Source organism: Dermacentor silvarum, chromosome 8 (genome assembly GCF_013339745.2).
Source record: "Dermacentor silvarum isolate Dsil-2018 chromosome 8, BIME_Dsil_1.4, whole genome shotgun sequence".
Classification (NCBI taxonomy): Eukaryota; Metazoa; Arthropoda; class Arachnida; order Ixodida; family Ixodidae; genus Dermacentor; species Dermacentor silvarum.
The window spans coordinates 77,609,246-77,623,929 of record NC_051161.1 but is presented as its reverse complement, the minus strand read 5'-3'; positions in this window follow the sequence as shown (position 1 = coordinate 77,623,929).

Here is a 14,684-nt window from a genome sequence, read left to right as displayed (position 1 = left end):
GCGCAAGACCCTGAGCCATAGGTGGGTTCTGGTGCGTTTACTTTTAGGTGGTTTGCCCGTAACGTCACCGACGCAGATACTCATTCTGCTAATATCTAAACATGTTTGCCCCGATAACATCAGTGCACCACGTCACATGAACTTCACCCAGCGTAATAGCTTAGCTTGTGAGGTGTCGCGCTGCTGGCTCGAGGACGCGGGTTTGATTCCCGGCCACGGCGGCTACATTTCGATCAAGGCGAAATGCAGGAACACCCGTGTACGTTAAAGAAACCGAGGTGGCCCAAATTAATCCAGAGTCCCCCACTACGGCGTGCCTCATAATCAGATTGTGGTTCTGGCACGTAAAATCCCATATAATTATATTAATTAATTTAATTAATCGCGCGCGACGCGTTTGCAGGTACCTTAACTAGATGGCGCCACCACACTGGCGGAGGCTCGGCAGCTCGGGAGCACGTTGATTACGTGCCTCGTCTGAATCGCATATCGTCGTCTGCGCCTGCGGACGCTGCGTTTGCAGGCATCTTACCTAGATGGCGCCACCATACTGGCGGAGGCACGAGTAGTCTCCCCCTGCGTGCTTGGGAGCGTTTTAAGTCATGTTTCCGCTTCCCGTCAGCAAGCGCTAGTGTGGCTCAGTGGTAGAGTATCTGGCTGCCATGCAGCGGGCGCGGGTTCGATCCCGGCGGGCATCGGGTACTTTTTAGGGGCGAAGCTCCTTAGGGTTGAGCCTTGTCCCTTGTCGCGCCGTCGTATCCACTAGTTAGTACTCGCCGCTCCCGCTAGAGGCGCAGCTGGGCTCTCTTTCTCTCGTTCCCGACGCTCTCTCTCTCTCTAGTGCGTAGCTAGGGGCGCTGCGGTGCACAAGGGCAATATAAGCGCTGTATATACTGTACACATGTACAGTATATGTATATGTACTGTAAGGAAGAAGAAGTGCCGGTTAGCCAGGTGCATCTCCGGTGTATGAAATACGACGAAGAAGGGCCGGTCAGTCAGGCGCATCACCAGCGCTTTTACGCACGGGGCTCGTCCTGACTGCTCGCAGGGTTCTGACTGCCGCACCGAGTTCGACCTCTCAATCCTGTCAATAAACACCTTGACATTTGGTGGAGAGTGCTGGGTACGACTCCATCAATGCTGGAACTTCGAAGCCGAACCCTTCAATCATCTCGGCCCATGCCGGACGATCCAGCCCAGTCTTCTCGAACCATGCCTGATGATCCAGCCCAAGAAGCTGCAGTCATGGCACCAACTGTCATCTGTCCTGGCGTGCAGCGTCAGTGGGATCCTGCGATTTTTGCGGGTACCGGTGATCAGGACGTCGAGGACTGGCTCGCCTCGTACGACAGTGTCAGCAGGCACAACCACTGGGACGATAGGGAAAAGCTCAACAACGTAATTTTCTACTTGAGCCACGTTGCGCACTTGTGGTATCGGAACCACGAATCCGACATCTCGACATGATCGGCGTTCAAGACCAACTTCACGGAAATCTTTGGTCGTCCTGCTGTACGTAAACTTCAGGCCGAACAACGCCTGCGCGGACGCGCCCAGCAACCAGGTGAGAATTTCACCAGCTATATCGAAGACGTCGTTAATCTGTGCAACAGAGTCTACGCAACGATGCCAGACGCCCATAAGATCCGACATATCCTCAAGGGAATTGAGGACGACGCCTTCCAGATGTTGGTCGCCCGGAACCCGACCACAGTGTCTGTCGTCATTGCGCTGTGTCGAAGTTACGACGAACTTCGAAGGCAGCGAGTTGTCACACGACACCCGCCCTCAGAATTCGCCCCTGTCTCAGGTCTGACGCTAGGTGTTGACGAGTCGCCTCTAATGCACCAGATAAAGGAGTTCGTGCGAGAAGAAGTTGCTCGGCAGCTTTCCCTGGTGCCCTTGCTTTAGAGAACTTGACTAAGAACTCTGTCTCAAAAGCCGTAATTTATGCTCGCTCATTTACTTTCGGAAGCACATCAGCATTAATGTTCCCCGCCATTTGACCAAATTTGCACTCGGTGACAGTCATATATAGTTCCCCAAAGACCGCTGGCTAAATTTTAGGCTTTTCTTAAACCCGAATTCTATAAATGCGTTCTGGAGCTCCTAAAAATGCAATTTATTACAAAGCCCGAAATTAACCCACCAACTTCCAACTCTACCTAGATACCACCTATAGCCTTCTTCGCCAAATATCAGCGACATGCCTCTTTTAGTTCTTCTAGAGATACAGGGAAACCTACTATGTGCCTCGTATTACGGATGAATACGGGCACAAAACGAGTACTGAGTAATTATTTGCAACGAATATAGTTAAGCTGAAAACTATAAAATCTGTTCACAAATCACCCATGTCATGACCTCCCTTTCCACTGAATGCGAACTCAGTGTTACATAGAGCTCTCTGAGGGCACTGGCAAGAGCTGCGGAAAAGCGCCGTATAACGCTTTCCTGCTCTTGCATAAATAATTATTTGTAAACAGAGAGAGAGCAAGGAGAAATTATTTGTAAAAGTTGTGAACAAAATGATGCTCTTAAAACTGTGCCCCCTCCTCACACATAATATGGCCGTCTTGTTCTACAAATGTCTATTCTGTGGCACGTTTACTTCAATTGGGCAAACTTCGAGCGTTGTTCATAAAGTACGCTCCTAACGCTCTGAGACGCTTGCATCAGCAGTATTCTGCAAATATTGTAACCAACCAACACAGTTTGAACTTCGATCCCACATCATCCACAACATGCGCCCCAACACCATGCAAAGTGGTTTTCGTTGCCACGTTTAGTTCTCCCAGGACACCGAATGAACATAGCATGCACCTTTTATTATGCGCAAAATCAGAGAGAAAGCAAGTATTCAGTAACTCTATGAAGTGCTCCTGATTAACCTGCACCCTCCAAACATTCAGAACACATAAAGTTTAACACTGCCCCCATTGTCTTCGAACGTACATTTGTTGCAGCTTTTGATTCTGTCGGGGCAGTGGTGAATCATGTGGGCGCTTTGTATTGTCACGGCTGTCACACGTTCGTCGTCGGCGCGGAGTCGATCGACGGGGTATTCAAGCCGCTTGGTCGTTCCGTACTCGATTATACACAGTGAAAGAGTCTGAGTCTGGAGTAAACACAAAAACAAGATATTTATCGGCTGATAAATATACACAAATTAGTAAAATAAAATAATAAAAAGGACACAAGACAGACTAACACACCTGAACTTAATATAACACAATGGTGAAGACAAATAAATATGACGAGCAATTAACAGTGGATATAAACATGAAACAGGGTGTGAATCAAATATACAAGAATACACTTAACAGTAGTTCACTAAAATAAAGTTCAAAAGAAAAGAAAGTTCAAAAGAAAACAACGATGTCATGCGCGTCGCCGGGCAGCAGCAGCAAGTCCATAAACCGTGAAGTCGGCGCGCAGAGCTTTCCCGAAGAATGCTGGCGGACTGATCTTGTTGAGGTGGATGCGATTGCTGGGCTGTATTTCCCGGGAGTCTAGATCTTACGTCTTCCCTCAAGCGGGTTGAGCTAACTTGAGGCGAATTACCGTGAGCTTCGTTGCAGACGTTGGTTTGTCGTCTCGTACGTCAACTAGTTACTCAGAGTTCCGACGTGGCTAGGCGGCCCTGGCGATACTGAACGGCACTAGCCCCCCGACGGCTTCTCAGCAGCTCATAGGTTCAGCCTCTAGACTGATTAGCAGGGCAAAAAAAACCTGCGCTTAAATAGCCTCTCCTTTCCCTAGTTCCCTATGTCGGGGAACTGCAGGTATGCAGAGTTCACCTAATTATTTCATTACTCAACCCAAAAGTCTTGGCCGCGCCCCTTTTAACCAGGGGCGAGGGAACGGTAGATTCTCCCCCTCGCTGTCCAAGGTCGCGCCCCCGCACTGCACCACACGGACGCACACGCACACACTTTGGTCCGTTAATCGGCGTGTCGCTATCTCGAAATTATATGCCGCACCGTGGGACCACGACGGTTTTGACGCCCGTTAATCGGCGTGTCACTGACCCGAAACTAGGCTGCTCCGTGACATGAATACTGCCGCAAAACACGCAGGAAACGGGTGTTAGCAATTTTCATGTAGCGGCTATTTAGCCCACATGACTTTGCCTGCACATCACCCTTAACATACCGAGCTAGGTCAGCGCCTGCGAAGCGCCATCTCACTGTACATGCACCGCTTCAATCACCACTGCTCACCGCGTGAACACACTCCACCAATAATGCACTACAAACAGACCAGCGTGAATGGAAGACACGGCAGTTATAACGACAACAGGAAACATCCGCCACGAACAACGATCCTAAATTAATTAATTAACAAAGTCCAATTATTCATTTATCATTAGTTGCATTAAGGCAAATATTCAAACGTTATATAAGCCCAATTGGAAGCGGGCCAGAGCGGCTACCTACTGTATCGTGAGATCTTGCCTTTCATCATAAAGTTTTCTTCGCAAAAACGCTATTTATAATCATATGGCGAGAGAAGGTCTAACATTATTGCAGAAAAAAAAAGACAGCAGACTTGTGCGACCTTGCTGAATCACAATCCAACTTTCAGCGAAGCTGCTTGTTTCGAGCAGTAGACATAAGAATATAGTATGCCTGCAATCAAATCACATAATTTAAAACGCTGCGCCTACATGGCTGGTCCGTTTGGAACATTCGCCGCTTATAACGCTTTCGAACACTGGTCAATAATTTTTTACGAAAACAGCCATTCAACCACGCACACTTTATTTCGCGAGAACATCGGCCGCAATGTTCTCTTCATTTTTTCTAGGTGTGATCTTGGTAGAACTTATAGTTACCCGAGGAAAGAGGGTAAATTTCGAGGTGTTTGTAGAACGTACTTTTAACGCTTCGTTTAGCTTGCATACGTAATTTACTGCTAAGGCCGTAATTTGTCCGCACACATTTAACTTCGTCTACACATTACCCCATAACCTTTCTTCATCATACACAAATATAAACCAGGCGTCTTTTAACGCGATAGTGTAAAGGGCCCCGTGTCGCAGAAAATCTGGCGTCGGTGTCGGCGTAGGTGTCGGCGCCCGTGGCGGAGAAAATCATCCCGAACCACCCCGACCGCGCAGGCCCTCCAAGTGGAGCGAGGTGTTAGCGAACAAAAATTGAATTTCTCACAGTAAAATCCGTCAGAAAAATGGTAAGGTACGACTTAACCACAACCTACAGACATGGTGGCGTCGGATTGTAATTTGAATTTAAGAGAAAACATAATTCTGTTACGAGGAAACTCAAACACCAACCCCTTTTCCAGCATTTTTACCATACCAACAGCGGCGCGCTCGGCTAGGTTACTAGCGAAAATCATATCCAGATGGCGCTCGCATCCTCGGCAGGTCAAATTGGGACTGAGCCTGCCTAATCCGTTTTGGACATGCGCGAACGTCGGGGCAATAGCAAACAGTCAATAAAATAATAAAAAAAAGATCCTAGGGCCTTCACATTTTAATATAAGATGACTTATATGGCCCCTGGAAAAACATTTCCCAGCAATGCATTTCTGTTTAAAAGTGAAGCCGACTTTAAGGGGATCGGTTTAAGCTTAGTCTTTGTAAGCTGGCTTTTCACGTTCTGTGTTGCAGTGAAACCTACTCATAAAGAAAAATGCGATCCAAACGGGCCCGATAACGTTATCGCATTCCACTATTAAAGGCAAAGCTTAAGCGCCCTCCAATTTTTTCTAGTTCTCCGAGGACGCCGGAAAAACTACAAAATGCTCATGATAAAATAAGAACACAGAGGGTTCAGTAATTTTTACAACGCTTCTAATAAAGCCAAAAACGTCACAGTTTCATTACACATTAAATTTAACGCTCACCTTATTCTCACCGAGTTCGAAGTTGGCGTCTTGTACAGTTCTATTAGGACTCTGGGAATTACTGCGGTTAATGGCACTATGAAGCCGCAGGACGCTTGAGTAATTAATTTTCTACAAAGGCTATCACTAACGAACAATGGCAAAACATTTACTGCTCGTGTCTGAAAACCCGCTGATTATTTCAACGAAATAAGAACTGTGGTAATACTTACTGGTTGTTCTCGTCGATGATCGTTCAGGAAGGCACTGGCGTTTGATGTATATACTGTCGTTTATTCTTCAAGTTACAGTTACACTAATCAGAGCACTTCCTTTAACATCTTAAGATCTCGTCTGAGCGGCCGTAATAAGATGCTTAGGCACCAGCTCCTTTGAGTCGTTCCGCCTCCATCCGCTCTCCAAGCTTCCCACAGCCCCCGCCTCCTCCCCGAGACGTCCCTCCCGGCAAGCCCAACGAAAGTCGTAAATTTGAGGAGAGTCGGTTTACACGGGGGAAGCCGTCGACGTAGGACGGCGCCGTAGCGTTCTTACGGCAGAGCATGTGGAGTATCTCAATTCACGATAATATCCTACGGATTTCCTTGAAGCAGTAGCTTCCCGAGTGATTATATATATATATATATATATATATATATATATATATATATATATATATATATATATATTGTGAGACGTCGGCCGATGCGATGCCTTCATTTCCGAGCAGCCGCCCGAGCCAGAGACGAAGCACCGCCCGAGACAAAAGATGATGATGAGTCGTATGTACAAATGACGACGAAGATATCCACAAATAGCGCTCACACAAGATGATGAGTCGTATGTACAGATGACGACGACGATATGCCCAAAATGCGCTCACACTAACTCCCCCCCCCCCCCCCCCTTTAGGAAAGCGGTCAGCAAGACCGCAAGCCGCAAATGTGGGGTTTCAGCCGAGATACATGAACGATTTCCGTAGTGCGGCGGCGGCGGTCAGTAGCTGAGCTGACAAGAGTGACGCGGTAGTTAACGGCCGAAGTCCTTTGAAAAAACGGTGTAGGGGCCGAGATATCTGTGGAGAAATTTTTCACATAAGCGACTCAAAAATTGCAGTTCACAATTTCGCGAAAGACGCATCTCGCCAGAGGCGCTCAAAATTCTAAATAGTAACAGCGACCGTCATCGCAGGACGATCCAAATTATTTGGGCACCCACGCACTCCTCTCTCCCCGGCAACGAGGCGGCTCACAACGTAGCTCGAGGACTTACTCGCCGAGCAAGTGAGCCCGCCCAGCCGGGAACGAGAGGAGACCGCATGGTCAGCTACAAAGAAATAAATGATTACTATCGGCTGGGAAGGGCCCGGTACCCACCAGCTCATCCCGCGCTAACCAGGAAACAGGCGGTGGCCTGGCGCCTCCTGCAAACAAACATGTATCCAAACCCGGTGGCCTGCAGCAGATTCTATCCAGAGCAATACAACGATCAATGCAAATTATGTAAAAGTAGGGCGGATCTGCCATCTATTCTACGGGCATGCTCGAAGGCGGCTCCTTTCGAGGGCCGCAAAATTCAAAACCGGCAGCAGTGGGAGACCCTTCTGCTCAGCTCAGACCAGCAAGACCAGGTCTGGGCCGTCCAGCTAGCCGAGGCAGCCGCTGAGACCCAGGGAATCTCGGCCGTCTGCTAGGCGGAGGGAGGCTGCGTCCGCTCTCGTGAATTGCTGGCACCATTAAAGTTGAATCTCTCTCTCTCACACAGAGGCCCGGTGCGCGAACAGGTGTCCACAAAAGAACTTCGTCGTCTGGGCGGAACGAAGGAACGCGACGCGTCGCATCATAGCGAATTTTCCTTTTGTCCTGAATGGTAGCGGTGTTGGCGCAGGCAATTTCATGGCAGCGGGCGATGCGAGCAGCAAATTCTTCAGGAAGAGACGCGGATGGAGCAGCAGGTGCTGAAAGGAGTGTAGTGTCCAAGACGAAAGACGGCGCACGACCGTACACAAGGAAGAAGGGACTGTAATTGGTTGTACGTTGGTCGGCAGTATTATACGCAAACTTCACGAAAGGTAGAATGGTGTCCCAGTTGGTGTGATCGGGTCGAACATACATTGACATCATGTCGGACAAAGTTCGATGAAAACGCTCTGTAAGACCATTTGTTTGCGGATGGTACCCTGAAGTGGTCTTATGGGTGGTGTCAGAGGACTGGAAGACTTCACGAAGGACATGCGATAGGAACGTCTTGCCACGGTCACTCAGGAGGACACAAGGTGCGCCGTGGCGCAAAACGATACGGTGCACAAAAAACTCGGCGACTTCTGAGGCAGTACCAGAGCGAAGAGCAGCTGTCTCAGCGTACCGCGTTAGATGATCCACTGCGGTAACGATCCAGCGGTGACCAGCGGGCGTGAGTGGGAGGGGTTCGTACAAGTCTATGCCCACAATTTCGAAGGGGGTGGACGGGCATGGTAGAGGCTGCAGAGGACCGGCTGGAAGGGATGTCGAGCGTTTTCTGCGTTGGCATGACGCGCAGGAGCCAACGTATTTGGCGACAGAGGTAGAAAGGCCCGGCCAGAAACAGCGCGTTTTGATGCGGTCGTTAGTCTTATGAAAGCCCAAGTGGCCAGACGTCGCGTCGTTGTGAAATGTTTCTAATACTTGGAGTCGGAAGTGAGCGAGGTATGACTGGTACCCACCGGTTACCGGAAGGATGGTAGATTAATCGAAAGAACGCTCCACCTTGAAGCTTAAAACGTGAAAGTTGTCGTCTTAAGCGACTGTTGGGGGGTCGTGCCAAGCCAGTAAGTCGGTCGATCAGCGTTCGGCAGTATGGGTCAGTACGTTGGAGTGAGACGAGGTCAGTAGACGGAAGAAAGTCAACTGAGGCAACCGCCTATCCCGGGCTACTGGGCGTGTGCTGAGACGTTTGGCTAGATGGTGACGTACAGACCGAAGGTGAAGCATGGGCGTTTGGAGACAGCGGGGAGCACGACAAAGCGTCGGCATCTTGATGTTGTTTGCCGGACCTATACGTGACAGTGAAGTGATATTCCCGCAAGCGCAGTACCCAACGGCCGAGGCGTCCAAACAAGTTTTTCAGGGACGACAACCAACAGAGAGCATGATGGTCGGTCACAACTGTGAAATGGCGGCCGTAGAGATAGGGTCGAAATTTTTGGATTGACCACACGATGGCGAGGCATTCCTGTTCTGTAATTGTGTAGTTGTGCTCAGCAGGAGAAAGAGCACGACTTGCATAAGCCACGGCTTGCTCTTCAGACTTCTGATTCCGCTGCAGCAGGACAGCGCCAATTCCATGCCCACTGGCATCAGTGTGTAGAGTAGTAGGGGCGGTTGCATCAAAATGACGGAGCACGGGCCCTGACGTGAGAAGTCATTTGAAAGTCTGGAAGGCGGCTTCACAGTCGTCCGACCACACAAAGGACGCGCTCGAAGTCAGAAGTTCGTGTAGAGGAGCGGCGATGGTGGCGAAGTCACGGACAAAGCGGCGGAAGTAGGACGCTAGTCCTAGAAAGCTGCGGAGTTCTTTAAGTGTGGCTGGTGGCGGAAATTGCAGCACTGCGGCAATCTTATCGGGTTCAGGCTAGATGCCATGCTTACTAACGACGTGGCCCAATACTTTAATGCTTCGGCTTGCAAAGCGACACTGTTTAGTATTGAGTTGGAGACCCACCTTTGCTAGACGCGCGAGAACTTGGTCTAGACGTTGTAGGTGCTGGGATAAACTTGACGAAAAGATGACAATGTCGTCCAAGTAACAAAGGCAGGTCTTCCATTTTAATACACAGAATACTGTATCTATCATACGTACAAACGTAGCTGGTGCATTGCACAGTCCAAAAGGCATCACGTTAAACTCGAAAAGTCCATCAGGTGTAGGAAACGCAGTCTTTTCTTTATCCGGCTCATGCATTGGAATCTGCCAATATCCGGATCGCAAGTCGAGGCTCGAGAAATACTCGGCACCTTGTAGGGTATCCAAAGCATCGTCAATACGAGGCATTCGATAAACATCCTTACGGGTAATTTTGTTTAGCGCCCTATAATCGACGCAAAAGAGCACAGAACCATCCTTTTTTTTAACAAGCACAACAGGAGAAGACCAAGGGCTTGCTGAAGGCCTTATAATGTTGCGTGTCAGCATGTCGTTCACTTGTTCTTCCAGAACTTTTCGCTCCGAAGGTGACACACGGTACGGGCGACGGCGAATGATGCGAGAGCCGTCTGTTTCAATTCGATGAGTCGTTACAGTGGTCTGACCCAGGCCTCGCAAAGAAACGTCAAAACAAGCTTCATGCTTCATTAAAATGGTTAGGAGTGCGTCGGTCTGGTCCGGGTTGAGATCTGCACTCAAGGTGGCCTTAATAGCACTAGTGTGGAATTCTGCGGGCGTACAATGCGCGGAAGACGTGGCAGGCGAAACACTGACGACACATACCGGCACAGCGTCGGCGAGGTTGGCGACAGTAGACCCTTTCGGCAGTAGTAGTGGCTCAGGAGTCGTACTAAAGGCTGTGAGGTTGGCATAGCCACTGGAGAACCGGACCAAGCTAGAAACGATGGCGAGTCCTCGAGAAATGCAGCGCTGAGAAGGTACAACCAATGCGTCTCCGTCGACAACGTCTGTTGACTCAACGGTAAGAATACGTTCTTCGTCTGGTGAGATAATAAAATCCGCTGCTGCAATGAGGGTGGGACACGGGAAATCAAAAACGGGATAAGTCTCGGTGTCGCTGATGTAAATGCTTGGGTCGCCGCACCAAATTAGTGCAGAAGCAGCGGACAGGAAGTCCCATCCTAATATCATCTGATGAGCGCACGTCGAAAGCACCACAAGTTGCACATGATGACGAATACCGTCTACCAGAACGCGATCTATACACTGTCCGGTAGGGAAAATGGAAACGTCATTGGCACCTCATAGGACCGGACCAACATACGGCGTTTCTACTTTTCACAGACGGAAGCACAGTTCACGATGTATAACAGAAATAGCGGCTCCAGTATCTACAAGGGCGTCGACAGAAACACCTTCCACACAAACCGAGAGCAAATTGACGGGGTGAGCAGGAGGAATTGGGACAGTCCGATACGATGCAGTTTCTCCTCCAAAAACTGCAACCTCTCGTTTTCCGAACGGGTGTCCACAACATGGGAAGCAGCACGCAAGGGCGATGAGGAACGGCGGTAAGGCGCAGGAGAGCGACGCCCGGGCGAGCGGGATGCTCGAGCCATGTCCTGGGAAGGTGAAGGAGAGCGACCAGAAGAGGCTGTGTACGGTCCGGGAACGTACGAATCTAACCCTGGTGTCCTGTCTCGCTCAAAAGTGGCGTAGCCTCGCCTTTCACCTGGGTGACACCCGGGAACGAGGAGTCAAACATAGGTGCGCTGTCTCGCTCAAAGGTAGCATAGCCCCGCCTTTCATCTTGCTGACGCAGACGGCAGTAGCGAGAAATGTGTCCGCGAATACCGCAGTAGAAACGGAGAGTAGTACGGCTGTGCAGTAGCATTCGCTGCCAGCGAAGCTAGGGGGTCGCGGTAAGGTTCGGCAGGTGGAGACTGAACGGTCGAGGGAGGCCGGGAGGCAATTTCGGCATAACTTGGCGGACGAAATGGTGCAGTAGACTTGTCCATTTGCGCGTTTGTCATTGACGCCAGTTCGGAAAACCTCACAATATATATACTTTTTTTTTTTTTGGGGGGGGGGGGGGTGCATGAAAATGGGCATATACAGTTTTCGAACGTCTCTATAATCGCAAAAATGGCAAAACTGTTCCATTGTTCACAATTCTCGTTGTATCCTCTGCGTCGGTTACTCAGTACGACGTCGAAGATTTCAAAGCATCTTCTCCGATGTGCGTCATTTTTGGGCATGGAAAGTTCTTCAGACTTGCTACATCGAGCCTTTGGTTCTTTTAGATTGTAATGCAGTCAATCCTAATGAAACACAATAACTAAAATCGGACAGATGGTGTCAAACTCCCTGACGTCACGGTGTTCTTGTGTGCGAGTCTCACGACGACGACACCCCCAGCCTCTTGTTTTGTTTAGATTCACTAACCGTAACTTTGCATCAAATTAAACTTGTACCATTCTCTCAGAACTCCGATTTCACAACACATGGCTGCATGTACGAGGGACGTTCCGAATGTAAGTTTCGTCGTTTTTTTTTATTTTTTATTTTTTTTTTGAAAGAGAACATGGTACACCAGGTGAAGCCAACAATCGCCATAAGAATCCACGCCCGTTCCTGGTTCAACGATGGAAGGCGTGTCAGCGGAGGAGGAATGACGCATGCGCAGAGCGCCGAAGAAGAGAGAGTAGCAGCAGACCGGCGTGCCCGAGGTTACTCGAGTACAAATCCCAATGGCAGACAGACGTGTGCTGACAACGTGGTCCCCAGGGGAAGTGCATGCCGTTATCCGGTATGAATGGGCACGTTGCACTTGTGCGTCCGTTATCCATGAACGCCTACAGATCGTGTACAGGGAAGAGGTCATGTCTCGCTAAATGCCGAGGTGGAGCAGTCTGAGCGACAACTCCTTGAATCGCAGGGCACCGAGTTTTGTCACAGTGGTGTCTTCAAACTGATTCGCACGCTACGACAAATGTCTCAATGTCGGTGGCGAGTATGCGGGAAAATAGTGCAAAATGTGCAGTTCATAATTCCATGGTGTATTCTGTTTTGGCAATAAGGCTTCCGTGCGAAAATAAATTACGAAACTTACTTTCGGAACGTCCCTCTCAATTAAGAAGAGCAGGCTTCAGCGATTTGTGCAGTTCTGACTAGAAATCTTCTGCGTATAGCGCCCTGGACATGGGACAGAAGAGCGCAAACAACCAACACACATACACATGCACGCTCAAGCACACGCTTACACACACACACACACACACACACACACACACACACACACACACACACATGCGAGTGTGCGTGTGTGTTGTACGTGCGTAGTCCCTGCGTGGGACTTTTGGGGGGCAAGCTATGCCTTGATGCACGCAAAGACTAATGTATACATTTGTGCTAATATACGGTGCTATGGAAACTGTTATACGGATGTTTTCTCAGTGTCCTGAGAGAACGAAGTGTACAGTGGGACACCAAATTTAAGTTAGGACGTAACGGGGTCCAGTTCAAGAGTGATTTTCAGACAACATCTGATAGGGTGTGGTTAAATTACATGGACCTGATTTTCCCCCATTGTATAACTGCTGCAAGAAACAATTTAGCTGGGTCTTGGTCTGTAATTCTGTAATAGCAATTGCAAGTCGGTAATTTGCAATGTCATAAAAGTATCTGTTTATTCGGAATTCATTTCGTGTGATTGTCAATTACCACTCCGAAACCATATTCACAACAGTTTTAAACCATAAGCATGTCCGCGCGACCTTACCCCCCCCCCCCCCCCCCCACACACACACACGCATGAAGGAACAAATGAACAACATATATCTCACAGTTCTGGTTTCATAATCGAATAAAGCATCTAAACAGCTTTTTCTTATATTGACAGAGAGCTCGCTGACGCTCTATTGATCGCGGAAAGCTGATTCAGACACAAGCTACTAAAGCGCTCAGCATTTCCACACTAAACACTTGTTCGTGCTTTTTAAATCCGCACTCACTCGCAATGATTCGTGTTCGCCCCGGCATACTTCACGGATCGCAGAAAGCCCCATTAGAACACAGGTGAAAGAAAGCGTGTTGCTACGCTAATGCATTTAGAGCGATACAGATAAATACAGAGGAAACCGCAAGCGTGATCACTTACTTCGAGCTTTTGATTTATGTAACCCGTTCCTGTTTGTTCCCATCTTTCTTGTGCATCTTATTTTGGTTCCTACGTTATTTTGTTCCCGGCAATATTTACGAGAATAAACAGGCACGTCGAAGTAAGGGCTTGTACATTTGTTTCGTGATGTCTTTGGCTTTTCCGAGCTAAAGGTATGAGGTATTGATTAGCAAGTAACCCTAATGCGAGCTTTGTGTGTCATGAGTGCGTTTTTGCACTAATTACATCGGTCAGTAAGCGCACTGCAGCATTCCAGCAGCCTTTTTTTTTTATTGGTACACTTGTCAGACTAAAAAGACTTTTTTACTCGAAGAGCACACACGTGACAGTCTCCATAGCAATCTCACCATTGAATCCACAGCAGATATCTTGCAAGAACATCGATACAACATTAATTAGTCCAGTGGATCATTATACACCGTGCGGTCAACATGTTCGTGCGTCTCCTTAACTTCTACTTTTGCGCAGATCTTTTTGGAACCTGCCTTTGCCGCTTAAATCCACTGATGCACCAGACAATGGAACTACTCAACGAGACGAGGCCCCTCTACTTAGCTATCTACATACAAGCCAGCGAATTGGGCAAAATCGCGCCCCAAGTCTCCCATCTGCCGGTGCCGATAGGATTGTGGACGACGCTGCGAAAGCCCCTATATTTGAAGGCCGCAATGAGCCCGCAAACAGAACGAAAGGTTGTGGTTTTTTCACCATCCCCACATACCAAACCAGAGCCGATGCTGTCATTCTTGAATGAAACATGGGCTCACCGTCGCAACGCCCTCTGGATGATTTTAACGAAAGAACAGGGTCATCTACTGCGCAGAGTTCCTCGTAAATCTTTGTGCAACGTTGCCACGGTCACGTCGACCGACATCAGCGCTCCTCTTGACCGATACTACTCGTGCGAAGCTCGAAGAATAACGACGCCGAGAGGCCTTGTCGAACATGAGTTCAGTTTTTACCGTGGTCTGTATCCCAAAGACAGACGCATAACATTCCGTCAGTCCTTCGC